Source organism: Notamacropus eugenii, chromosome 3, assembly GCF_028372415.1.
Source record: "Notamacropus eugenii isolate mMacEug1 chromosome 3, mMacEug1.pri_v2, whole genome shotgun sequence".
Lineage (NCBI taxonomy): Eukaryota > Metazoa > Chordata > Mammalia > Diprotodontia > Macropodidae > Notamacropus > Notamacropus eugenii.
Window position 1 is genome coordinate 409120888 of NC_092874.1, and position 23461 is coordinate 409144348.

A 23461-nucleotide genomic window follows, 5' to 3' on the forward strand; every position below is an offset into this window, starting at 1 on the left:
GAAGTTGTCTGCAATACCCAGTCTCCCGGTCTAGTGCCGCCAATGTTGTAAAAACAAATAAACAACGAGCAAATTCTGAATGCCTTTTCTAGTTGAGACCGACCTTTCCAGAAATTTAGTTAAGTATCCAAAGGATTTGCTTATGTTTATTCTCATGTGTTTGGTCTGGAGACTGAGCTGAATGGCTCCTTACTTCAGAGAACTGCTACTCCACTAAGTCTCTGCTCTTCAAGATTGGACAGGAAGGCTCCCACAGAGGCTCTTTTGGGAGATTTCCAACCCTCCTTGTTTAGGCAGAGCGGGGAAAGGGCTAAATGGAAAATGGATTCCCCAAAATGGTAAGAGTCAAAGCACACACTCACAATCTCCCCAGCCCCAAAGTCAGTTGTTTAGCACAATGCCTGGCCCATAATAAGTATTCAATAAATGTTTGTTGTTTGAGTTTCCAAGGTAGGAGTTCTGAATACCAATGGGAATTTTTCAAACACCACTAACAACAGCAGTAAGCCCAGTATTGAAAAGACAAATTTAAAGTTCTTAACTATCTTGTCATAAGAAAATCTACCCTTGTTTTTTTGGAATGTCAAGGGATCTAGACCCAATCTTCCTCAACCTAAAACTGTATCTTCCTCTTTATTCTTTAGAATCTAGCCAAATGCTGTTATATCCCTAATTGAGATGGTAGTTCTAAATTCTCTTCTACTGAATCAGGAAATTCATTCTAGGGTACCCCAATTCCTTCTTTTAGATTCCATGGGGAAAGAAAAGCACAAGAATGAAAGACAATGTGGTATAGTGGGGAAAAGCATAGACTTTGGAGACAGAGGATCTCAGCTAAAACCTTAACTACTCTACTATGACTCGTATGACCTTTGACAAGACATTCACTATGGGTTTCAAGCTTTCTACTCTCTAAAATAAGGGGATTGGACTGGATAACTTCTGGAGTTCCAGTAAGTCCTAAAGCTGCAATTTTATCATTATGGTGGGTCTTTGGATACACGAGACTGAAATGTGGTTCACCTCTGTTTCAAATGAAAAATTCAGACCATTTCCAGCTGAAATGGAAGGGAATTCTGCAGTCTTGTAGTCTAAGCTACTCCCCACCTAAGGAATCCTCACTAAACATACTTGACACATAGTCAGTTAGCCTCTTTTAGGTTAGTACAATCCATTTTAGGATAGCCCTAATTGTAAGGAAGTTACATTTGATTTCCAAACATCAAGCCTAAATTTATCTGTTTGAATGAATGGGGAGTGGGGTAGTGTGTAAGGATGTGGAGGCTGATTATTAAATTGTTAGCGTGAACATGTATACCTCAGAAATTGACAAATGCTAAAAATCAGGGCTCATTTTTTTTGATTCTCTAGACTTAACAAGATGATGGAGAAAATGATATTAATGTGGATTAAATTTTAAAATTTCATGCATTTTCAAGAGAGTTGTTTGTTAGACATTTACCAGCACATCACTGGATTTTGGAGAAATGATATAAAAAGATGGGTTATAATTCAAATTGCATGGGTAAGGATAGGTGTTTCCAAACCCATCTCAGTTAATATATACACATTTCTTCTTCCAAGTAAAGGTGTAAAGTAGATATGAAAAAAATCATCAGTTTGGGAGAAGTGGAAGTGATTATGAAGATATGTGATTTTATATATATATATATATATATATATATATATATATTTCTGAACTAAAATCTTAGGGCCATATCCAAGTTGTTGATGAAATGATGCTCTTTTTCTAAAATCCATTTTATCATATAACTTTTTTCCCTCACAATTTCTTTTCTCTTCAGGTGGATTGTATCTCTTTGTCAGGCACTATTTTGATTAACCAATCAGCATTTATTGAGCACCCACTATACTAAGCAATGCTCAATTACATCAATGGAATGTACTAAAAGAGGCAAAACCAAGGAAAGTAATGCTAGGGAAGGTAATCTTGTTCAGAATTTTCCCTCTTATCAGTTTTTAATTACATTATTTGTCTATCATCTCCTGATTTATTTCATTAGAATATAACTTCTCAAAGGCTAATGGATAAAGTATAAAATCTAATGCTTTAGGGATTCTTTGTAAAGTTATCAACTAGCCTTATTACAGTTTGAGAGAGTTTCTGTTCTACTATAAATAAAATCCTAAACTTAAGGCTCCTAAGGCCTATATCAAATCATAAGAAGGGGAAAGGCAGAAAAGGAAGAGACAAGGAAATGACAATTTTACTATGGGAGGAGCCTCCAGATTTGGCTTATATTTGAACCTGATCCCACCATTCCTCAGATTATGAGCAAGAGTGATTAAGATCCCATGCAATCCTGCTGAAAACCAGTGACTGTAGGAAACAGTAACAGGGCAGGACTGAGAGTAAGATGGTGATGTGAGGAAAACCATCCTGGAGATAGTCTGAGTACTGAATATCCAACTCACCAGTCATCAACTTTCCGTAAAGTATTACCACCAGAAAGGAGTTAGGAGAAACCTATGGATTTTTTATATGAGAATCTGAGGGGGAGGTCAGAATCAGTGAGGGTTTTTTTGCTTTTTTTTTCTTTTTAATTTATGGAATAAAACAAGCAGTTCCATAGTATAGGGGTTTCCAATAAAAAAGATGTTCGCCCATGAAACTGCAAATCTACTATGCATAGCTTGGTATTCCTTTCAAATATACAACAAAATTATCATGTAAATTTCTTTTTTTTTTCTCCCCTCTCCCACCCTCCACCCTAGAGAGGGCTGCCATTAGATACAAAGCACAAACATATATGTGTGTGGGCGTGTATGCATGTGTGTATATAGGTATGTATGTGTATGTATATATGTATGTGTATGTGAGAAATTATTCTATACATAATTCTGTTTATCAATTCTTTCTCTGAATGCAGATGGTATCTTTCTTCATATATCCTTTATAGTTAATTTGGGTAATTTTAATAGTCAAAATAATTTTTTTGCAGAAAGTCATTCTTAAAACAATATTGTTGTTACTGTATGGAGTGTTCTCTTTGTCCTGTTCATTTCACTCTTCATTATTTCATGCAAGTCTTTCCATGTTTTTCTAAACTCACAGAAATAAACCTTTCTTATAGCACAGTACTATCCCATCACAATTATATACCACACTGTGTTGACCAATTCCCTAGTAGGTTTTTAAAATTTGTTTGTTGGATTAATTTCCATGTATACTCTGTTCTGGACATCCCTGATGAACTTTACAAATATCATTGGTGAGTTTATGTGTCCCTTTCATATTTGTAGGTGACCCCAATTCACACTGTTTGATTTCAGATGCTAACCAATAAAAAATAGATTTGAAGCATTTAAACTCCTAGAAAGGCATTCTGCTTATCAGGTGGTTTATATCCTTAAATCTGTGTCAAATCCATGATTGGGGTCACATTTTTCAAAAACTAACAATTCATTTCAATATTTTTCCGTGTCTAGTCTGTTCAAGGCACTGGTCTTGAGAATTTTTTTTTACAGGGATAAATGTTCTGGGACCTTAAATTTCATAGATGTGGGGAGCTACCTAGTCAGAAAACTACCTCTACCAATTTAGGCAATTGCTTTACAATTTATAATCATTAAGAACTGCCTGGGATCTAAGTGACTTGCCTAGGGTAACAAAGCTAGTGAGAATAAGAAGCAGGACTTGAACCTAAGTCTTCTGGTCCCCAAGGCCAGGTCTCTATATACTAGGTCAAACTTTTTGGCTTTCTTTGTAACTCTAGTGCTTAAAATGGTGCCTGGCACTTCTCAGTCATTTTTCAGTTGAGTCTAATTCTTCATGACTCCATTTGGAGTTTTCTTGGCAAAGATACAGAAATGGTCTGCCATTTTCTTCTCCAGCTCACTTTACAGATGATGGAAGTGAGGCAAATAGAGTTAAGTGACTTACCCAGAGCCACACAATTACAAAGTGTCTCTAGTCAGATTTAAACTCAAGAAGATGAGTCTTTCTGACTCCAGACTCAACATTGTATCCACTGTACCACCTAACTGTCCCCTGCTTGGCACATAGTAGGTGTTTATAAATCTTTATTGATTGACTGAGATGGCAATACAAAAATCAAACATATGAAAACGAACATCTTTCCCGAATTCAACTAGTAATGGACCTTTCATATTCTCAGAAAAATATTTGTAGAGCATTTTAGAAACTTGACAGGACACAAGGGCCCTAGGGCCATTTGAATAGGAACACTAACTCGTTATATTAAGAGTGTCTCAGGCCAAGGCAGTCATGTGAGACATGGCTTAATTTACTTTGTTATCTTAGTTCAATTTCCTTTTATTCATAAAACAATACTAACAACAGCATTCAGATTGGCTAGATTGGCTGAGGTCAAAGCCTAACATTTAAGGAAATCAACTAAAATGCATAAAAAAGTATGATATAGAAAGTGCCAGAAAAACTCAATTAGGCAAAAAATGTTTTCCTCTGTTGGAGTCTCTACCTTCTAATATCCTGAAAAAGCAAAACATGCTCACCATGCAGCTGCAGTGGGTATGAGAACCTGCTTTCAGTTCAGGGTTACTGATAAATTATTGGCCAACACATTTGTATCCATAGCCATAGAGTTGCATGTTTTCCCCCTTCCCTGTGGAACATAGAAATGTACGTAGGCTGTCTGAGAATTCAGCTCCCACAGATGCTGGTTTCTTTCTTGTCAGGGATGACATATAAAAAAGACTCAAATTCATGGATTTTCACATCTCTGCTCTGCATTTTTCTTCCTCTTCAGAGAAAGAAGGCAAATGTTTGTCATTTTTATAGGCATAACATGTCTCCTGAAACAAATAAAAGTCAAGGGAAGCTGAATGAGAGATTTTTACAGGCTTCTTGTAATTCACACATTCTTTTTCAACTCTGAGCAAATTAGATCATTCATGACCTTTATGAAAGAAAATGCTGAATTTGCTGGTGCTGAAATACGGGAGCTCCCTACAATGAGCTGCTTCTTAAAACTTTAAACTTAATGAAAAAAGGAAAAGAGAAAGAGAGAGTCTTGAATTTATTTCCCCTTTTCTCCCTTCTTTACTGCTTATATTATAATTACACTTGGGAGAAAATAATAAAGATTATTTCCAAAATTAGCATAATATTTTGAAATAAGAAATGATTTCCCTCTGAAAAGGCAAAAGCCTTACATGGAATAAATTTTGCAAGTTGTATCCTTGAAAAATAATTGCTTCTTTTTATTTTAAATGCATGCTAAATTCAAGGTGAAAATTTTATCCTTGGTGTTTGCTTTTAATAAATGTCTGGAACTCACTGTTTTCAGGTAAAGTGAATACTAATCATTTGGAAATCTGCATTAGGATAGCTATATTATTTAGAAATATTTATATATTATAGGATTTAAAGAAGCAATTAACATGAATTGGATCACAAACACAGTAAATACATTTCATAAGGATGGGAACTGGACTTAGGTTTCATTATTTTGAGAGTGCCCAGATGAAGAAACCCCATCTGCCAATGTAGTTCAGCACCAACTCCTGCACCAAGATCAAGTGACCTGCCCAGAGTTAGGCAGCAAGTATATGTCAGAGAACAGACTTGAATCCAGGTCTTTCTGATTTTGAGTCATGTTCTGGACTTTTATAGGCCACATATGCCAGCAATACAGTTTGACACCTATAGCTAGTTTAACCTTCTTTATTTTACAGATGAGGCATCTGTGTTCCAATGGTGCTAAATGATATGCCTGAGATCACACTGGTCGTAAATTACAGCCAAGATTCTAACACAGCATTATTTTTTTTTTCTAGAAGCAGAACTCTTTACACTCTTCCATGCTCCATCCCACTTTCATACAATCAATCTTCCAAAAAATTCACAAGAATAAGGGAGTGTACTCCATTCAACAAATATTTCATAAACACCCCTGAGCAAGGCACTGATGAAACCAGTTAAAGGGCTGTGGAAGCATAGATTAAAATTTTGTGGTAAACTATATAATCTAATCCTAAGAAATGAGTGGGTCAAAAAACAAATCATAAAAATCATTAATAATTTGATTTAAGAGAATGGAAATAACAAGGCAAAGTACTAACATTTGCGAGATACAACCAAAGTAGTACTTAGGGAGAAATTTATATCTCTAAATACATACATCAATAAAAGAGAGGAAGAACAAATCAATGAATAGGGAATGCAACTTTAAAAACTACAAAAAGAACAGGTTAAAATTTCCCAGTTAGACAGCAAAAATGGAAATCCTGAAACACAAAGGAGAGTATTAAATTGAAAGTAAAAAAAATAATAAATTAATAAATAAAACTAGGAACTAGGTTTATGAAAAAATCAAATGTATTATCCATTGGTTAATTTGATTAAAGAATAAAGTCATATCAAAAATGAAAAGGGCAAACTCATCACCAATGAAGATGAAATTAAAGCAATGATTAAAGCTTATTTTGCCCCATTATATGCCAATAAAAGTGACAATCTAAGTGTAATGGATGAGTATTTACAAAAATTTAAATTTCCCAGATTAACAGGAGAGGAAATAGAATACTTAAATAAGCCTAGAAAAAGAAATTGTATAAATCATAAATGAGACCCCTAAGAAAAAATCCCAGAACAAGAAAGATTTTCAAGTGAAACTCTACTGGACATTTAAGGAACAATTAATTCCAATAGTATGTAAACTATTTGAGAAAATACTAAAGAAATCCTACTGAATTTCTTTTATGACACGATTATAGTTTTGATACCTATTAAATCAGGAAGAACAAAAGCAGAGAAAGAAAACTATCGCTAAATTTTCCTAATGAATATTGATAGTAATTTTTTAAAAATACTATCAAAGTGATTACAACAATATATTACAAAAATAATATACTATGACCAGGTGGCATTTATACCAGGAATACAAGACTGTTTCAATGTTAGGAAAACCAGCAGCAAAACTGAACATATCAATAACAATAACAACAAAAATCATATGATTATATGAATAGATGCAGAAAAAGTTTTTGAAAAAAATACAACGCCCATTCTTATTAAAAACACTGCAAAGCACAGGAATAAATAGAGCTTTTCTTAAAATTATAAGTAGCAGCTATCTAAAACCCAGAGCAAGCATTGTCTGTAATGGGGATAAGTTAGAAACATTCCTGATAAGATAAGGTATGTGAAGCAAGGATGTCCATTATCACCATTATCATTCAATACTGTACTAGAAATGCTAACTATGGGAATGAAACAAGAAAAAAGAAATTGAAGTAATAAAAGAAGGCAATGAAGAAGCAAAACCATAACTTTTGCAGATGATAAGATGGTATACTTAGAGCACCCTAGAGAAACAGCTAAAAAAGCTAATTGAAATAACTTCAGCAAAGTTGCATGATATATAATAACCCATATAAGTTATCAACATTTCTATGTATTAACAACAAAACTCAGCAAGAAGAGACTGAAAGAGAAATTCTATTTAAAATACTTTCAGGTTGTTCAGATAATTATTCAGATTATTCAGATTAATAATAATACTCAGATTAATTATAAAACACTTGAAAGTCTACCTTCCAAGGTAAACCTAGGGACTATACGAATACAATTACAAAACACTTTTCACACAAAAACAGATAGATTTAAATAATTAGAGAAATGTTAATTGCTTATGGGTAGGCTAAGCCAATATAATAAAAATAACAGTTCTTTCTTTTTAAAGAATTTATTTAGTACCATACCAATCCAACTACCAAAAAATTATGTAATAGAATTATAAAAAATAATAAGATTAATCTGGAAGAACAAAAAAAAATCAAGAAAGTCAAGGAACTCAACAGGAAAAAATGTAAAGGAAAATGACCTATATTACAAAGCAGCTATTATCAAAACTATCTGGTACTGGATACAGCAATGAATAAGTGGAATCAATTAGGTATATAATAAACAGTAGGATATAACCATTATAATCTAGTGCTTGACAAAGCCAACAATCCAAACTTGGAGGGCAAGAATTCAACATTTGACAATAATTACTAGGAAAACTGAAGGGCAATTTGGCAGAAACTAGTAAAGACCAACATCTTACAATGAATACCAGGATAAGATGAAAAAGAGTATGAGTTAGACATAAAGGATGACATCATGAAAAAATTAGGGGAGATGGAAAATTTTTCCTGTAAGATCTATGGATAAGGGAAGGGTTTGCTAACAAACAAGAAACTGAGAGGATCAAGGGAAGTAAATGAAATAATTTTGACTACATGATATTAAAAAGTTATTTTTTCACAAACAAAACTAATGTTACAGAATGAACAGGAAAGCAGGAAGCTTCTCTTGTCAAATTTATAGGGAATTGTACCAAATCTATAAAAATGGAATCATTCTCTGATTGATAAATGAACAAAGACATGAATAGGTAATTTTCGGGAGAAGGAATCAAAGCTGTTTATAGCCATATGGGAAAATGCTTTGAATCACTATTTATTTGAGAAATTTAAATTAAAGCTACTCTGAACAATCACCTCATACTTATCACTGTGGCTAACATGAGAGAAAAGGAAATTATAAATACCGTTGGAGGTATAGAGAAATAGGGACACTAATGCACCATTAATTAAGTTGTCAACTGGTCTGAACATTCTGGAGAACAATATGGCATTATGCCCAAAGGGCACATAGCCAAAAGGCTATAAAATTGCATATACCTGTTGACCTAATAATATCATTACTCAGTCTGTATTACAAAAAAAGATCAAAGAAAAGAGGAAAAGAACTTACATGTACAAAATATTTATAGCAACTTTTTTTGTGGTAGCAAAGAAAAAAAAACTGAAGGGATGGCTATCAATTGGGAAATATCTAAACAAGCTGTGGTATGTGATTGAGATGAAATACTGTTGTGTTATAAAAATAAGGAGCAGGATCATTTTAGAAAAACATGGGAAGGCTTTTAAGAACCGATACAAAGTTAAGTGAGCAGAACCAGGACACCATTGTATATAATAAGAGTAATGATGATCAAAGGTGAAAGATGTAGCCACTCTGATCAATACAATTCCAAAGGACCTATAATGAAAAAAAAATCTATCTACTTCTAGAGAGAGAACTGGTGAACTATGAATTCAGACTGAAGCACTATTTTAATTTTCTTTGTTCCTTGTTTTTTTATTTTTATTTATCTATTTTTACTTTTCAACATTCATTTCCACAAAATTTTGGGCTCCAAATTTTCACCCCATCTCTTCCTTTCCCCCACCCCAAAATGCCATGCATTCTGATTACCCCTTCCCCCAATCTGCCCTCCCTTCTATCATACCCCTCCCTTCCCATATCCCCATCTCTCTTTTCTTGTAGGGCAAAATAGATTGCTATACCCCATTACCAGTATTTCTTATTTCCCATTTGTATGGAAAAATGTTTCTCAACATTCATTCCTAAAACTTTGAGTTCCAACTTCTCTCCCTTCCTCCCTCCCCACCCATCCCCACTAAGAAGGCAAGCAATCCAATATAGGCTATACATGTTAAGTTTTGCAAAAGACTTCCATAATAGTCGTTATGTAAGACTAGCTATATTTCCCTCCATCCTATCCTGTCCCCCATTTATTCTATTCTCTCTTTTGACCTTATCCCTCCCCAAAAGTGTTTACTTCTGATTTCTCCCTGCTACCATTTGCCCTCCCTTCTATCATCTCCCCACTCCACTTATCTCCTTCTCCCCTACTTTCCTGTAGTGTAAGATGGATTTTGATACCAAATTGAGTATGCAAGTTATTCCCTCCTTAAGCCCAGTGTGATGAGAATTTTCCCTCTCACCTCCCCCCTTTTCCCCTCCATTGAAAAAACTTTTTCTTGCCTCTCTTATGAAAGATGATTTGCCCCCTTCCATTTCTTCCTTTCTCCTCCCAATACATTCCTCTCTCACCCCTTAATTTTATTTTTTAGATATCATCCCTTCCTATTCCCCCACCTGTGTTCTCTGTGTGTGTGTGTGTGTGTGTGTGTGTGTGTGATCCCTACAACTATCCAAATACTGAGAAAAGTCTCAAGAGTTACAAATATTATCTTCGTATGTGGGAATATAAACAGTTCAACTTTAGGAAGTCCCTTATGATTTCTCTTTCCTGTTTACCTTTTCATGCTTCTCTTGATTCTTGTGTTTGAAAGTCAAATTTTCTATTTATCTCTGGTCTTTTCATCAAGAATACTTGAAAATCCTCTATTTCATTGAATGATGGTTTTTTTCGCTGAAGTATTATACTCAGTTTTGCTGGGTAGGAGATTCTTGGTTTTAGTCCTAGTTCCTTTGACTTCTGGAATATCATATTCTAAGCCCTTGGATCCCTTAATGTAGAAGCTGCTAGATCTTGTGTTATCCTGATTGTATTTCCACAATACTTGAATTGTTTCTTTCTAGCTATTTGTAATATTTTCTCTTTGACCTGGGAACTCTGGAATTTGACTACAATATTCCTAGGAGTTTCTCTTTCTGGATCTCTTTCAGGAGAAGATCAATAGATTCTTTCAATATTTATTTTGCCCTCTAGTTCTAGAATATCAAGGCAGTTTTCCTTGATAATTTCATGAAAGATGATGTCTAGGCTCTTTTTCTTTTTTTTCTTTTTTTTTTGATCATATCTTTCAGGTAGTCCCATAATTTTAAAATTGTCTCTCCTGGATCTGTTTTCCAGGTCAGTTGTTTTTCCAATGAGATATTTCACTTTGTCTTCTATTTTTGTCATTCTTTTAGTTTTGTTTTGTAATTTCTTGGTTTCTTGTAAAGTCATTAGCTTCCATCTGCTCCATTCTAATTTTTAAAGAACTATTTTCTTCAGGGAGCTTTTGAACCTCCTTTTCCATTTGGCTAATTCTGCTTTTTAAAGCATTCTTCTCCTCATTGGCATTTTGGACCTCTTTTGCCAATTGAGTTAGCCTATTTTTCAAGGTATTATTTTCTTCAGTATTTTTTGGGTCTCCAGCAAGCTGTTAATTCATTTTTCATGATTTTCTTGTACTGTTTTCATTTCTCTTCCCAATTTTTCTTCCACTTCTCTTACATGATTTTCAAAATCCTTTTTGAGCTCTTCCATGGCCTGAGACCATTGCATATTTATTTTGGAGGTTTTGGATGCAGAAGCCATAACTTTTAGATCTTCCTCTGATGGTATACATTGTCCTTCCTCATCCAAAAGGATGGAAGAATATACCTGTTCAACAAAAAAGTAACCTTCTATGGTCTTATTTTTTTCCCTTTTTGGGGCATTTTCCCAGCCAATTACTTGACTTTTGAGTCCTTTGTCAAAGGGAGGGTATACTCTGGGGACCTGTAAGTTCTCAGTTTCTCCAAGGTGGCACAATGAAGAGAGAGGAGTTTACTCCTCTCCTGGCCTGCACTCTGGTCTGGGAGCAATCACAAGCATTGTTCTGCCCAGGGTTCCCTTTCCACAACCACCTCCAGCTGCACCATACCAGCACTCTTCCTCACCCCAGGGCTGCCACTCAGGGCTGAGATTCCAAGAACTGGGGATTCTGATGAAAATCATTCTTAAAAACCTCTGAAACTCAAATTCAACAGTTTCACTAAACTCTGCTCACAGAATCTGGGCATACAGTCCTTTCTAGTAAATTATCCTGAGTTGTCCCTCAATCAAAAGTTTCTTATCTTCTCTCAAGATTCAATTTATCCAAAAGTTTTCAATTTCTTCATAGCTTTAACCCCTGCATGCTCTTCAATGTCAGAGTATCCTCCATTTTCATATTTCTAGGTCATGCTATCTTTTTAGTGTATCCATATTTGCTGTGTAAAACTCATATGTATTTTGAGTGCTCCAGGCCCAAACACACTTTAGGGTAGGTATTTTTTTCTCCTAATACATATGATAATCCCAATACAAGTAACATGAACACTTGCATGAAATTTAAGCACATACAATCAGTGTTCAACATTTGAAACTAATTTTTAGCTAATTTATCCCCCAAATAGATGAAAGACTTTCTAAAATAGAAGAACATGAAAAAGGATGTTTAATGAAATTCAAACTACCAAGTTATAGAAAAAAAAGGCTGGGTTTTAATTTTTCATTTAATGACAAAAAGTCTCTGTCTTGGTATAAATACTATAAATTTTGGAAGTTAAAAAACTTACTAAAACAGTCTTTGAAGTTTACTTTCTTCAGTATGGATGAAAGTTCACTTTTGCACCTTAGGGCACAAGCGAAAGGCCATGGCAACTAAAAATAAATCTCCCTAAAGAAATCTCACTAAATTTCTAAGAAAACAATTTCATAGTTGGCTATATACACACTAGCTTTGTATAAATTTTTACATATTATCCAAATTCAGAGTTTATAAATTAAGCCATATCTGGAAGAATGAAGGACTACTGAGTTAAAAAGATTAGCAGCAATGAAGCGGTCAAAAATGAATGTATTAGTCCAGCAATCAGACATCCATCCTTCCTCATGACTATATCAAATTATATATATATATATATATATATATATATATATATATATATACACACACATATATATATATGTCTTATATAGACATTTATGTCTTGAGAGAAATTAAATAATTTGTGACATTTATTGAGTATTTCAAATTTTCCTAAGTGTTTCAGTATACTACCTTTATAAGATCTAAAAAAAAAAAAAAGAAAAGGAAAAAACCCTGTACTGTGAGTTATATTATTATTATAATTGCTACTGCTGCTGCTCCTACTTCAAGTGCTACTGTTACTAATACTACTACTGCTGCTGCTGCTGCTAATACTGCTACTACTACTACTACTACTACTACTACTACTACAACTTCTGCTACTGTTACTGTTGCTACTACTACTGCTGTTGCTGTTACTACTACAGCTGCTGATATTATTGCCAATACTACTACAGCTGCTGCTGTTACTGCTGCTGCTTCTGCTACTACTACTACTACTACTACTACTACTTCTACTACTACCACTACTACCACTACCACTACCACTACTGCTGCTGGCTGTACTGCTACTACTGCTGCTGCTGCTACTGCTACCAAAGTGGATAGAATACTACATTTCAAATATGGAAGACCTGAGTTTAAAGTCAAATTCAGTCATTTACCAACCTGGTGACCCTGGGGAAATTTTTCTGCCTCAGTTTCAGGAGTAAAATGGGGATAATAATAGAACTTACCTCTTAAGTGTGCTGTGAGGATAAAATGAGAATATTTGTAAAAGTATTTTGCAAACCTTAAAGTATCATGTAAGTGGCAACTATTAAATATAAATAATATATAAAATAATATTTACAAGCATTATTATATTCATTTGATAGATGATAAAACTGAAACCTGTCCTTAGTCATAAAGCTAGCGTGGAGGCAGGACTCAAGCTCTGGTCTTTTTTAACTCTAAGTTCAGCATTGTAGCTACAGCACAATTTGGTTTAATTCAATCAACATTTATTAAGTACCTAGTATGTCCTAAGTGCTTGGGATACAAAAAAAGATAACAGACAGTCATTTCCCTCAAGGAGTTTAAAATCTAATACGCAACCAAGGGATATGTTGGATTATCTTTCATTGATGAGATTGACTAGCATTTCTTATAGCACACTACCATTCCTTCACAATCAAATACCACAGCTTGTTCAGCCATTTCCCAATTGATGGGCATCCCTTCAATTTCCAATTCTTCAGCAATGTCTTCTTAAAATGTGGCACTCAAGATGGAATTTAATATCTCATATATGATCTGAAAAAGGCAAAGTAAAGAAGGAATATCCCTTCTCTAGTCCAGGAAGCTATATTTTAATAAATACAGTCGAATGTCCCATTAGCTCTCCTAAATGCTGGCTCACAAAATTGAGTCAAAATTAGCTTTCAATCCACTAAAATGCTCAGATGCTTTTTTTCATATTTTATGCTGTCTAGCCAGAGGTCATCAACTTGTATGCATAAAGCTGATTTTCTGAAATCAAGTATAAAATTCCATGTTTATGTTGATTACATTTCATTTTATAAGATTTAGCTCAATGTTCTATCCTGTCAAGATCATTGTGGATTCTCTCTCTGTCATCCATTGTGACAGCTATCCCAATGCCATATGCAAATTTGATACAAATACAATCTACACCTTTAACCAAGTCATGGGGTGGGGGGTGGGGGGGGGGGAGTTAAATAGCCCAGGGCCTAGGAAAGATATCTTGAACACTGCCTTCCAAATTAATTTTTTTAAAACTATTAAGGTAGGGCAGCTAAAAACAAACAAAAAACAAAAATAAAGAAACAAAGAAAGAGCTATTAATAACTATTCTCCAAGTCAATATATTCTAGTTCTAACTCTACCTACCGGTCTAGCTACTGAATACTCACAGACTCAATACTCAAACAAAGAAATGGGGACTATTAAAACAAATATAAGGATCCCTGCAGGTCACCTATTGACTTAGAAAATCACAACTTAACATTATTTTTGATTTATCATATTTTTATTTATCTTGTCAAAAATTTCCCAATTACATTTTAATCTGATTCTGGCCCTATTGGAGTATGTTATGGGTGATATGTTTAAGACTTCTGGTCTACCCCATATCTCTTCATTTATATCGGAATAAGAATATGAAAGATTTTGCCAAATTCTTTGTTAAAATCTAGGTAAACATATATCACTCCATTAATCAATCTACTAAGCAATAATAAAAAGAAGAAAAAAATGTGGTTTGACATGAACTTCCTTTTAAAATAGCAATTTTACTGATGCCTTTTGGCTTTACATAGCAGTTATTTCCTACCTTCCTGCCTCCTGATATAACCCACCCTATGGACAAACAAAAACTATTAAGGGAAATGAAGTAAAACAGAGACTATTTCTGACTACATGCACCATATTTCGTCCTAGTAGACCCTGACTTCTTTGCCTTGAATGGGCAGCATTTCTCATGACGTTTTCTTTTTCTTAGACTAATGGAGATAAAGATTGGTTTTTCCATTAGAGTTCAAATTCCTTTTAAAACTCCTTTCACATATATTGTTGTGGTCATTGTATATATTTTTACGTTGGTCCTGCTTATTCCACTCTGTATTAATTCATATACATCTTTTCATGTTTCTCTGAATTGATCATGTTCAGCATTTCTTTTTGTACATTTAATTGTTATATCATATTTGTATAACATAGTTCCCTCATATATTCCCTGCTGACGGTCACCTACTTTGTTTTCGTTCTTTGTGTCCACAAAGGGCATTGCTGTGAATATGTTAAACCTTTGTTGCTGCGTTTGATTTTCTTGGGGTTTATGGCACGATATACTCTTTTTTTGAGGCAATTGAGGTTAAGTGACTTGCCCAGGATCACACAGCTAGTAAGTGTCAGAGACAAGATTGGCCTCACGTACTCCTAACTCCAGAACCAGTGCTCTATTCACTGCACCACCTAGCTGCCCCTGGCATAATGTACTCTTAATGAAGTCATGCTGAATCTTTGTGATCATTGATTCCTTTACTAGAGATTCTCAGTCAAAAAGGGAAAGTTCACTTAATTTTCATTTAGAATACAGTCCTGCAAGAGGTCCCACACTGCCTCCCCACATTGACCCTGATCCCCTAACTAGGGGCAGGGCCTCAGCACATATGTCAAGATCCCCTTCTTGCTTGAAAGACATTTCCCTAATTTTGAAATTAAACTTCTGTTTGATTCCTGACTCTCCTGTCACTAGCCTGCTTTGTTCAGCTCTGGTCATCTATTGGTTAGAGGCTGGTTCAGTTAACATTAATTGGGGTCAGAAGTGGGATTTGGACTCTCCAGTACCATTAGAAATGAACTAGATGCCACTAGAGATTTATTTCTCTGGAGTTCAATCTCTCCTCATTTGGTGAGCCCTCTGCCCTTGTCCCTGCTCCAATCTCCATGTTCTTTTCTTGATCAAACTTGTGATTCTTTGTGAGGAAAATTCCAGAGCTGTCCAGTGACCTGATTTGTCTTGGATCACTCTGGTAAGGATGTCCCTTCTTAAACTGCACACCTCTATTAATTGGCCCCTATGCATGCTTCTGTTGTTTTAAACTGCCCACCTCTGTAAATGCTTACCTCTGTATGGGTTGTAACTGCAAGCTGTGTCTATTTGTATCTGCCTTGCCATTTTGTCTGCATTTGTGTCTTTGTAAAATGCAAAATGTCTGTATCATGTTTATGATGTTTGCTTATTCTGTTAACTTGAAAGATCTAAAATGCAACCAGCCAGAAAAAAAATTAAGGATTGTAGCCAGGGTTTAGAACAATGGGAAAGATTAAAGAACTTTCATACTTGAAGCTATTATTCCAGAAAGTAGAACTAACTCTCATTTTAAGCTTTCCTCAGGAGATTAGGTAATAAGAAATAAAGTTAGATAATCAAAGCTGTAGAGCTGCTAAAAAGCATGTTGGCAGATTTTGGAAGTTTAGAGATTAATTATTAAGGAGTTTGGAGATTTGTCATTTTAAGATTGCAGGGAAGAACTCCTGAGACTTTAAGGGTAATCTAGGAACTCACTTCCTTCTGAAATATCTTAGTAAGTTTTTTGGTACCACTCTATAAAATTCATTTTAATGAAAAATAAAGATTAAATTTTATAAAACTTAAAAGTAAACGACAAGATTAATGGTTTTATTGTTCTATGACAATGAAGAAAGGTAACTAGTTTGAAAGTAATCCCAAAGTGAAGTAAGAAAAAAAAAATAGGTAACAGAATCCATAAACATCACAAACATGATACAGACATTTTCTCCTATTAACTTCATGACAATTCAGACAACTATCCTACAATCAAATCTCAAAACAACAGTAAATTACAATCCCAAGAATTTTTATCTCAAATAGCAAAATTTCACTAACCTTTACTTATAAATTAAAAGTACACATATTCTGGAGCTTCAGACATACAGCAAATACCTGATAGTTGACTCATCATTAATATGTTGAAGGAACAGTTGTCTGAATTGTCATGAAGCCAATAGTAGAAAATGTCATGTGCTATAGCCTGGGAACTGCTAAAGGTGGATGTCTATGCCTAGGGAAAGATTTGGGGATGACTTTGGCATGGTTCAAGGTAGAATCCTGATTCTTTTGTCCCATTATGCTATTTAATTCCTGAAAAGGAAATTTTCCCACCTGGTTAATTTTGATACCCTATTACTATATGATTGACTGTCAGATAATGACTCATGCCTGGAATCAAATAGAGCTAAGGGGGTTTTACCCTCAGTTATATGTTATAACTATGTCCTTTTTTCTTTTTATAGCAAATTTCTGTAAGAAGTTTTGTAAATACAATACTGGCTCAGATACTGAATATCTCTGAATTACTATAAGATACAAGTATGAACACCTTACAATTTTAACCTGTATTTGTGGTCAAATTATGATATAGGGATGCTATTCTCCTAAGGGGGAAATAATTAGGTAATAAGACAAAGATTCAATGTAAAAAGTCCCCTTAAATGGAATAGTAAATTTTGAGAAAAGCAACCAAATTAGGCTGTTCTCTCTAAGAACTATATACAGATGTGTATGATTGACTTCCAAAATTCATCTGTCATGGAAATTCAGGCTTTGAATATGTTTTAGTAATAAGATTTCAAAACTGGGTTAAAAATTTTTAGACATATATTGTGTTGATAATGGTAAAAAAGTGAAATTATTTTCCCATTTTTAAGGTATCTGATAATCTTAACAGGCAGAAGAGCAGAAGAGTTCATTTTGCATTTGGACCCTCATGGATTTTTAAAAGATTCTTATATCAAGAACAGGATTTCGTTAAGGCTAGGAACAGTAAATGATATATAAACTGAAATTCTCTGAAGTTCCAAGACTGGAGAACAAAATTTACTAAGTTATGTTACATCAGAATTATCTAGGAACCTCTAGATTTGGAATGAGAGAAGCAGAACTCATTTAGAATTATCCTGAGAATAAAGCCTATTGTCCAAGAAAAGATATCTAGGAACCAGATCACTACATGAGATATCTGGGGCTCAAAATATACTGACTAAATGACATTGAGAATGGGTTTATTGGGATACAAAGGGACTTAATGTTAGTTAATATTAGAAATAACCATTGTACTGCTTTAGTCTTTTGTTTCAAGATGTTTATGATTAAGTTGAGGGGGGTTTGTTACCTTGATGACATGTAAATCTTCCTTCTTAAAACTAGTCCATCGTGAACTCTCTAAGTAGTTTGATCTGTACCTGACAAGTAATTATGCAAATATGGGAACTATGAGAAAACTTTATTGCATTGTTTGAACCTAGCCTTGCATGGCTGGAAATTGGACCATCTCTATGTGCTATTTAGAGATCCTTAATCAAGGACCTATGTTATGCTGACCAGAAACTAAGATCCAAAGAGTGATACAAGAAACTTTCTCACAATTGTCAACCCAGGTGTCTTCTAAGGGACTGTAACTTATCATTTTGTCTACTCCCATCGCTGTCAAACTTGTGGATATATATTCCTGGATCATCTGAAGAAAGCCCCTGCTCCTGAGTAGAAGGTAGAATCCTCTAGTGACCTCAAGTCTCATCTAGTATGGACCCAGAAGCAGCTGACATCCAGAAGACACAATTGTCCCAAGATCCCCAATGAGGGTTGGGTATGCTGTCCTAGTTTTTTTTTTTTCTCTTCCCTTTTGCCTTTTGTTATATGCCTAACCACCAAGGCCCCGATTCAAGCATGTGTTGGCATTTGCTTCCTCTACATGCTTGGCCCTTCTCTCTTTTCTGCTTTTGAGGAAACAAGCCTAGCAACAATACCTGGGACACACTTCCCAATAGGTCTCCTCAAAGAACTAACATCTTATCATGGCCCAATTGGCTTCTTGTGGCATCTTGGCTTATACCTACCTCTCCTTTATTGCCCAGAAGAGCAGGGGTTCTTTCAGACCCCCTCCCCTTGGCCAAAAGGGGGAAATGCCAAGATATTTGGAGACACACTGTTTTCCAGAGCTAAGGCCCAGCAAGCAAGCCTTGTCCTGAACTTTACATAACAACAGTCCTTTGCACTCACTATGTGAATGATCTCACCCTCTGGCAAAAATCACATAATTACTGTATTGCTTTGACCAGCACCAAGTGTTCTCTGAGCTCTGTAAAGCATCAAACAAACTCAGACAAGTGCCCATGTTTCAGTCAGGAAGCCCTGCTATGAATCAAACTAGTCTCATTGTTGCTGCTACCACTCATTGTCAGGGCTACAGCTCACTGCACAGTCATTGGTATAAATACCAAGATGTCCCCACACTGCCTCAAGCCCCTGCTTAGGAACAGGGTGTCAGCATGTATCTAGATCCCCTCTTTGCTTGCAAGTCATTTCCCTCACTTTGAAATTAAAATTCTGTTTGATTCCTGACTTTCCTGTCTCTAGTCTCCTCTATTCAGCTTCAGTCATCCATGTTAGAGGCTAGTTTGGTCCAGCTGACAATTATAACAAAATATTAATCAAAAAGTTCTTCAGCTATGTTCACAACATAAAAGGAGGGAGAAAGTCTGCTGGTTATGAAGGAGGGTAAAAAGTCTCTAATGACAGAGAGTTGTTTTGCTTCCATCATCTCCAGGAAATGGAACCATCCTCAAACCAGAAATAGTGGGATAAACAGCATTAAATGGGAATTTATTATCAAGTTTTTCATATTTCTTAAGTTCTGTTCCCATGCCAGGGTGTTGAAGAGCAAAGGAGTTGGGAGAGCTGGTTCAAATGTGAAAGAATTCACTTAGACCTTCTCTGGAGCCATTGGGAGCTTTATTGATGCAAAGGCAGCAGGCCTAAGATTTAGCAAGGGACTAAACAGAAAGAAGGCTGTGATATAGGACAAGGGTCAAAATTATATAGGATGATTTTAGGATTTCCTTATGGGGGTTGGAGATCTAGGGTAAATCTTGAAAGATAAAGAAGTCTTGCATGATAAAGACATCAAATGAGGATGATGAAGGACACAAGATAAGGGAGATAAGGAAATCTCATTCCCCAGGATGGGTTGGGGACAAGAATTCCATGGTCCAGGATTAGAGTGAAGTTTTATGGCATTCCAAGATAAGAGGAGACTAAGGTGCCAGGGAAAGAGCGACTCAACCCTTAGGGTGTCTTTGTATCAAGAGACTTTAGGACCTTTAGACCTTTAGAGCATGAACCAGGGAAAGGGCAGCTCTACCTTTAAGGAACCTTTGTATCCACATCAAGAGGACCAGAATTGTGATACCAAGAAAAGCAGAGCTATCTCAGACAAAGGTGTACCCTCAATGACTAAACAGAATTTGAATACCTCCATTAATGTCCAAATTTTACAGGAGGTTGAAGTTCTTCCCTCAAATATCAATACTCAAGTTTCATGTTGGCCCTTAAAGCAACTGCTGGAGTTGGTTCTCATTTATAAGACAAAGGTTCTAACTGCAAGGTTTGATCAATTAGATACCCATGATCCACTTAACTACAGTAACTGACAACCTGTGGAGTATCTTTAACAGAGTGCCAAAACTCCCTGGTGATGCCCTGTTCATTAACCGAAAATGATTCCTACTGGTATAGCCCTGTGATGATCTTTGACCCTTTATCTAACCATATTCTACCTTTTCTAGATAACTATATCCAGGTAGACTAGTTTACCTGGTTAGAAAATCCTCATCTGACCGAAGTTCCATCAGGGAGACTGTGTATAAGCCCACCAGTTACTATGACTTAAATCAGGCAACGTTCTACACTTTGTAAAACTCATGCCCTTTTAAGTTGGAGCAGTTACTATAGTATTGCTAAGGCACATTTATAGCACTTCAGGATTAACAAAGTAGATCTTCAGCTGACTGACAGAGGAGCCTCTGAATGGCTGAATGTCCACTTAGAGTCTTGGCCACTGCATCTCTCTGCCTAGTTGCATTGGCTTTGCTGCTTTCCTATCCCTTGGTCTCCACATTTTCCTTGTGACTGTTCTCCTGAGTTTCCATGTGTTCATCCCACCTTGTTCTTCACCAGAGCCAGTTCCTAGTGGATCCATGTAGAGAATGGCACTGCTAACACAGTATTAGGGAATACAGAAGTGCTTAAGAGATGACAGTCATAAGATGAATCACAGAGCTGAGGTCTACCAGCTAGATAAGGAGAAGCCTTACTGACATTCTGGCCAGGATGCTTAAGTCTAAGGCTCAGATGAAAGGAAAGGAAAAAGATAGAGTATATAGGACCAGTTCAAATTTTACAAGGCAACACTCTGAGTGAATGTGCCGAAAAAGTGACTGGTTTGTCACGGTAATGAACACTTCTTTGCAACTGGAGTATTGAGAGTTGAGTATAGTTTTCTGAAAAACTTTATGTAAGTTCAGCTATGACATCTATTTCCCAAAACCATCCTAAGGACATTACATTTCCTCTCTTTAGGGATGATAGCATGAAGTCAAATTGCCACTATTACTATAGCTCCAAGATTTGACAGAAGTCACTGAGGACTCTAAAATTCCAAGGCTGAGAATCACTCTTTTACCTACCTGGGCTCACAATCCCCCAGGAGAGAACCTTTGTCATGAGCAGCATAAAGAAACAGCATTCTATGTTGAGCAAAAGAATCTATTTTATTTGTCTTGTTAAACCAGAGTTTTGCCGGTGGAGAGGGCAACAAGGACGCCTGGGTTTTATGCCACTTCAATTTTAATGTTTTTCTCTATCAATCAGACGCTAAGAGCATGGGACTGTATGACAAATATTTAGGATTATCACAGTTTGTAAAAATGCTAATAAAGCACATAGGGTAGAATCGTAGTTGAAAATTCTGATTTATTCAATGTGTTCTTATCCTCCTCTTTTTTGGGACTGAATTAATGGCCTCTACTATTTTGAATAGTCTTGATCTGAAAAGCCAATGACTGCTAGACCTAAAAGTTATGGGAGATCTTTTAATTGGCATGCTAACCCACTTGGTTTCCATTTTTGAAGAAGCAGGCTCTTCCCCCAACTTGCAGCATATCACTAACTTACATGTTTTGTCTCACATGGTTGAAACCTGACCAGTAAGAATGGATGACCAAGGAATCCCCCTATGCATGACAAGATAGAACCCATTTCTATAGCAAGAGTCATATCAAGCAATGTAGGATATCCTACCCATACCATTCACCAAGTAAACAACCAATCCTGATGAGACAGAGCAGAGAAATTCTCCCCATTTTAGGATCCTGCTATTTGAGATTTAAGATGTTTGCACTGGAGATAATAGGGTTTGTTTTAACCACAGTTCTCGATGATGAGCCACTGAATATATCTCAGAAAGTGACATATATGCATATATACATACATTCATATATGTATATATACATACACATATATATCCATATCTGCATATACATATACATGTGTATGTGTATATGTATATATGTGTGTGCACATATACATACATACATACACACACACATATATAAATATATTGGCATCTAAACCTAGTGTTTGGAACTTTAAGGAGCCAAACCAAACTCCCCAACTCCAACCTTACCACATCTTCAACACTGTTTATATTTGCAGTAACCCAAGAACAAAAATCCAGGCCCTAAAACCCAGAAGCACTCCCTCCCAATCTTTGAATTTCCTGGCATTGCAATGCAGAAGAGCTTTAAATAAGACAGAAGAAAGTGTTTACCACATGTAATACAAATGATTTCGGGTGCTAAAAAGTGGAGAAGAAATCCTAGATCCAATGTATTAACGGGCTGCCTCTTATTAGCCTCCCATTACTGATGGAGCCAATTTTATTGCAAAGTTTATATTTTGTGAAAATCATGGATGCTGCTGCTGTAAATCAAAAAGAATAAATCTTTTTCCCCTTTTTTTCTTGGCTCTAAGAAGAAACCAACCAAAAACATATGCAGAAAAGAGAAGGTGACTTTGCCCTTTAACTACATAAAAACTTTTAAACATTCTCCTCCTCCGTTTTATTGTTGATTTTCTCCCCTCGGTTCCAAAGACCCTATTTTCTCTCTTTGTAACCCTTCCTTGAACTGATTTCCAGATCTTTCATATCAGCATGCAAGTACTTTAATAACTAAGTACAATATAACTTAGGGAATGAGCATGTTCTACTATCTCCCTTCTCAGCAAAAGATACAAGAGAAGTGGTATATTATCATTAGCATCATTTTAAATTACTTCATGGCCATCCTGCTTTGGGCCTTTACCTTCATCACGGAGGCTCTTCAATATCCTGTCTCATCACATGAGTCTGTACAGAATAGGAAAGGAGTATTTTGAGCCATGGTTATAAGTTTCTCTATGTTATAAGCCGAGTTCAAACTTTAGCTTTAAAAAAAAAAAAGTCATTATCCAGAATTATGTAGGCATTTACGTAGACTAGTTTGTCTGTGAACAATGAAATTGTTGTTGACTGGGGGAAAATGTTTACAGAGCAATTTCCTTTCAACAGCATTGTGAGGTAAGAAGTGTCAGTCTTCTTACCACATTTTATGGATGAAGAAACAGAAATTCAGGGTGATAAGTGCTCAGCCT

The 23461-nt window shown here is 35.6% G+C and overlaps 1 long non-coding RNA gene across 2 annotated transcripts in view; it reads right to left on the reverse strand.

Annotated features, from left to right (window-relative positions):
- LOC140497312 (uncharacterized) overlaps positions 1-23209 on the reverse strand; it is a 61080-nt gene extending 37871 nt beyond the window's left edge. Inside the window, exons 1-2 of one of the 2 annotated variants that reach the window (XR_011964610.1) lie at positions 23134-23209; positions 4498-4797 (exon numbers count right to left, since the gene is read on the reverse strand). This is a non-coding gene — a long non-coding RNA (uncharacterized lncRNA). The remainder of the gene's footprint in view (positions 1-4497; positions 4798-23133) is intronic. The other variant, XR_011964611.1, reaches the window with a different exon arrangement.
- Positions 23210-23461: the final 252 nt, after the last annotated feature.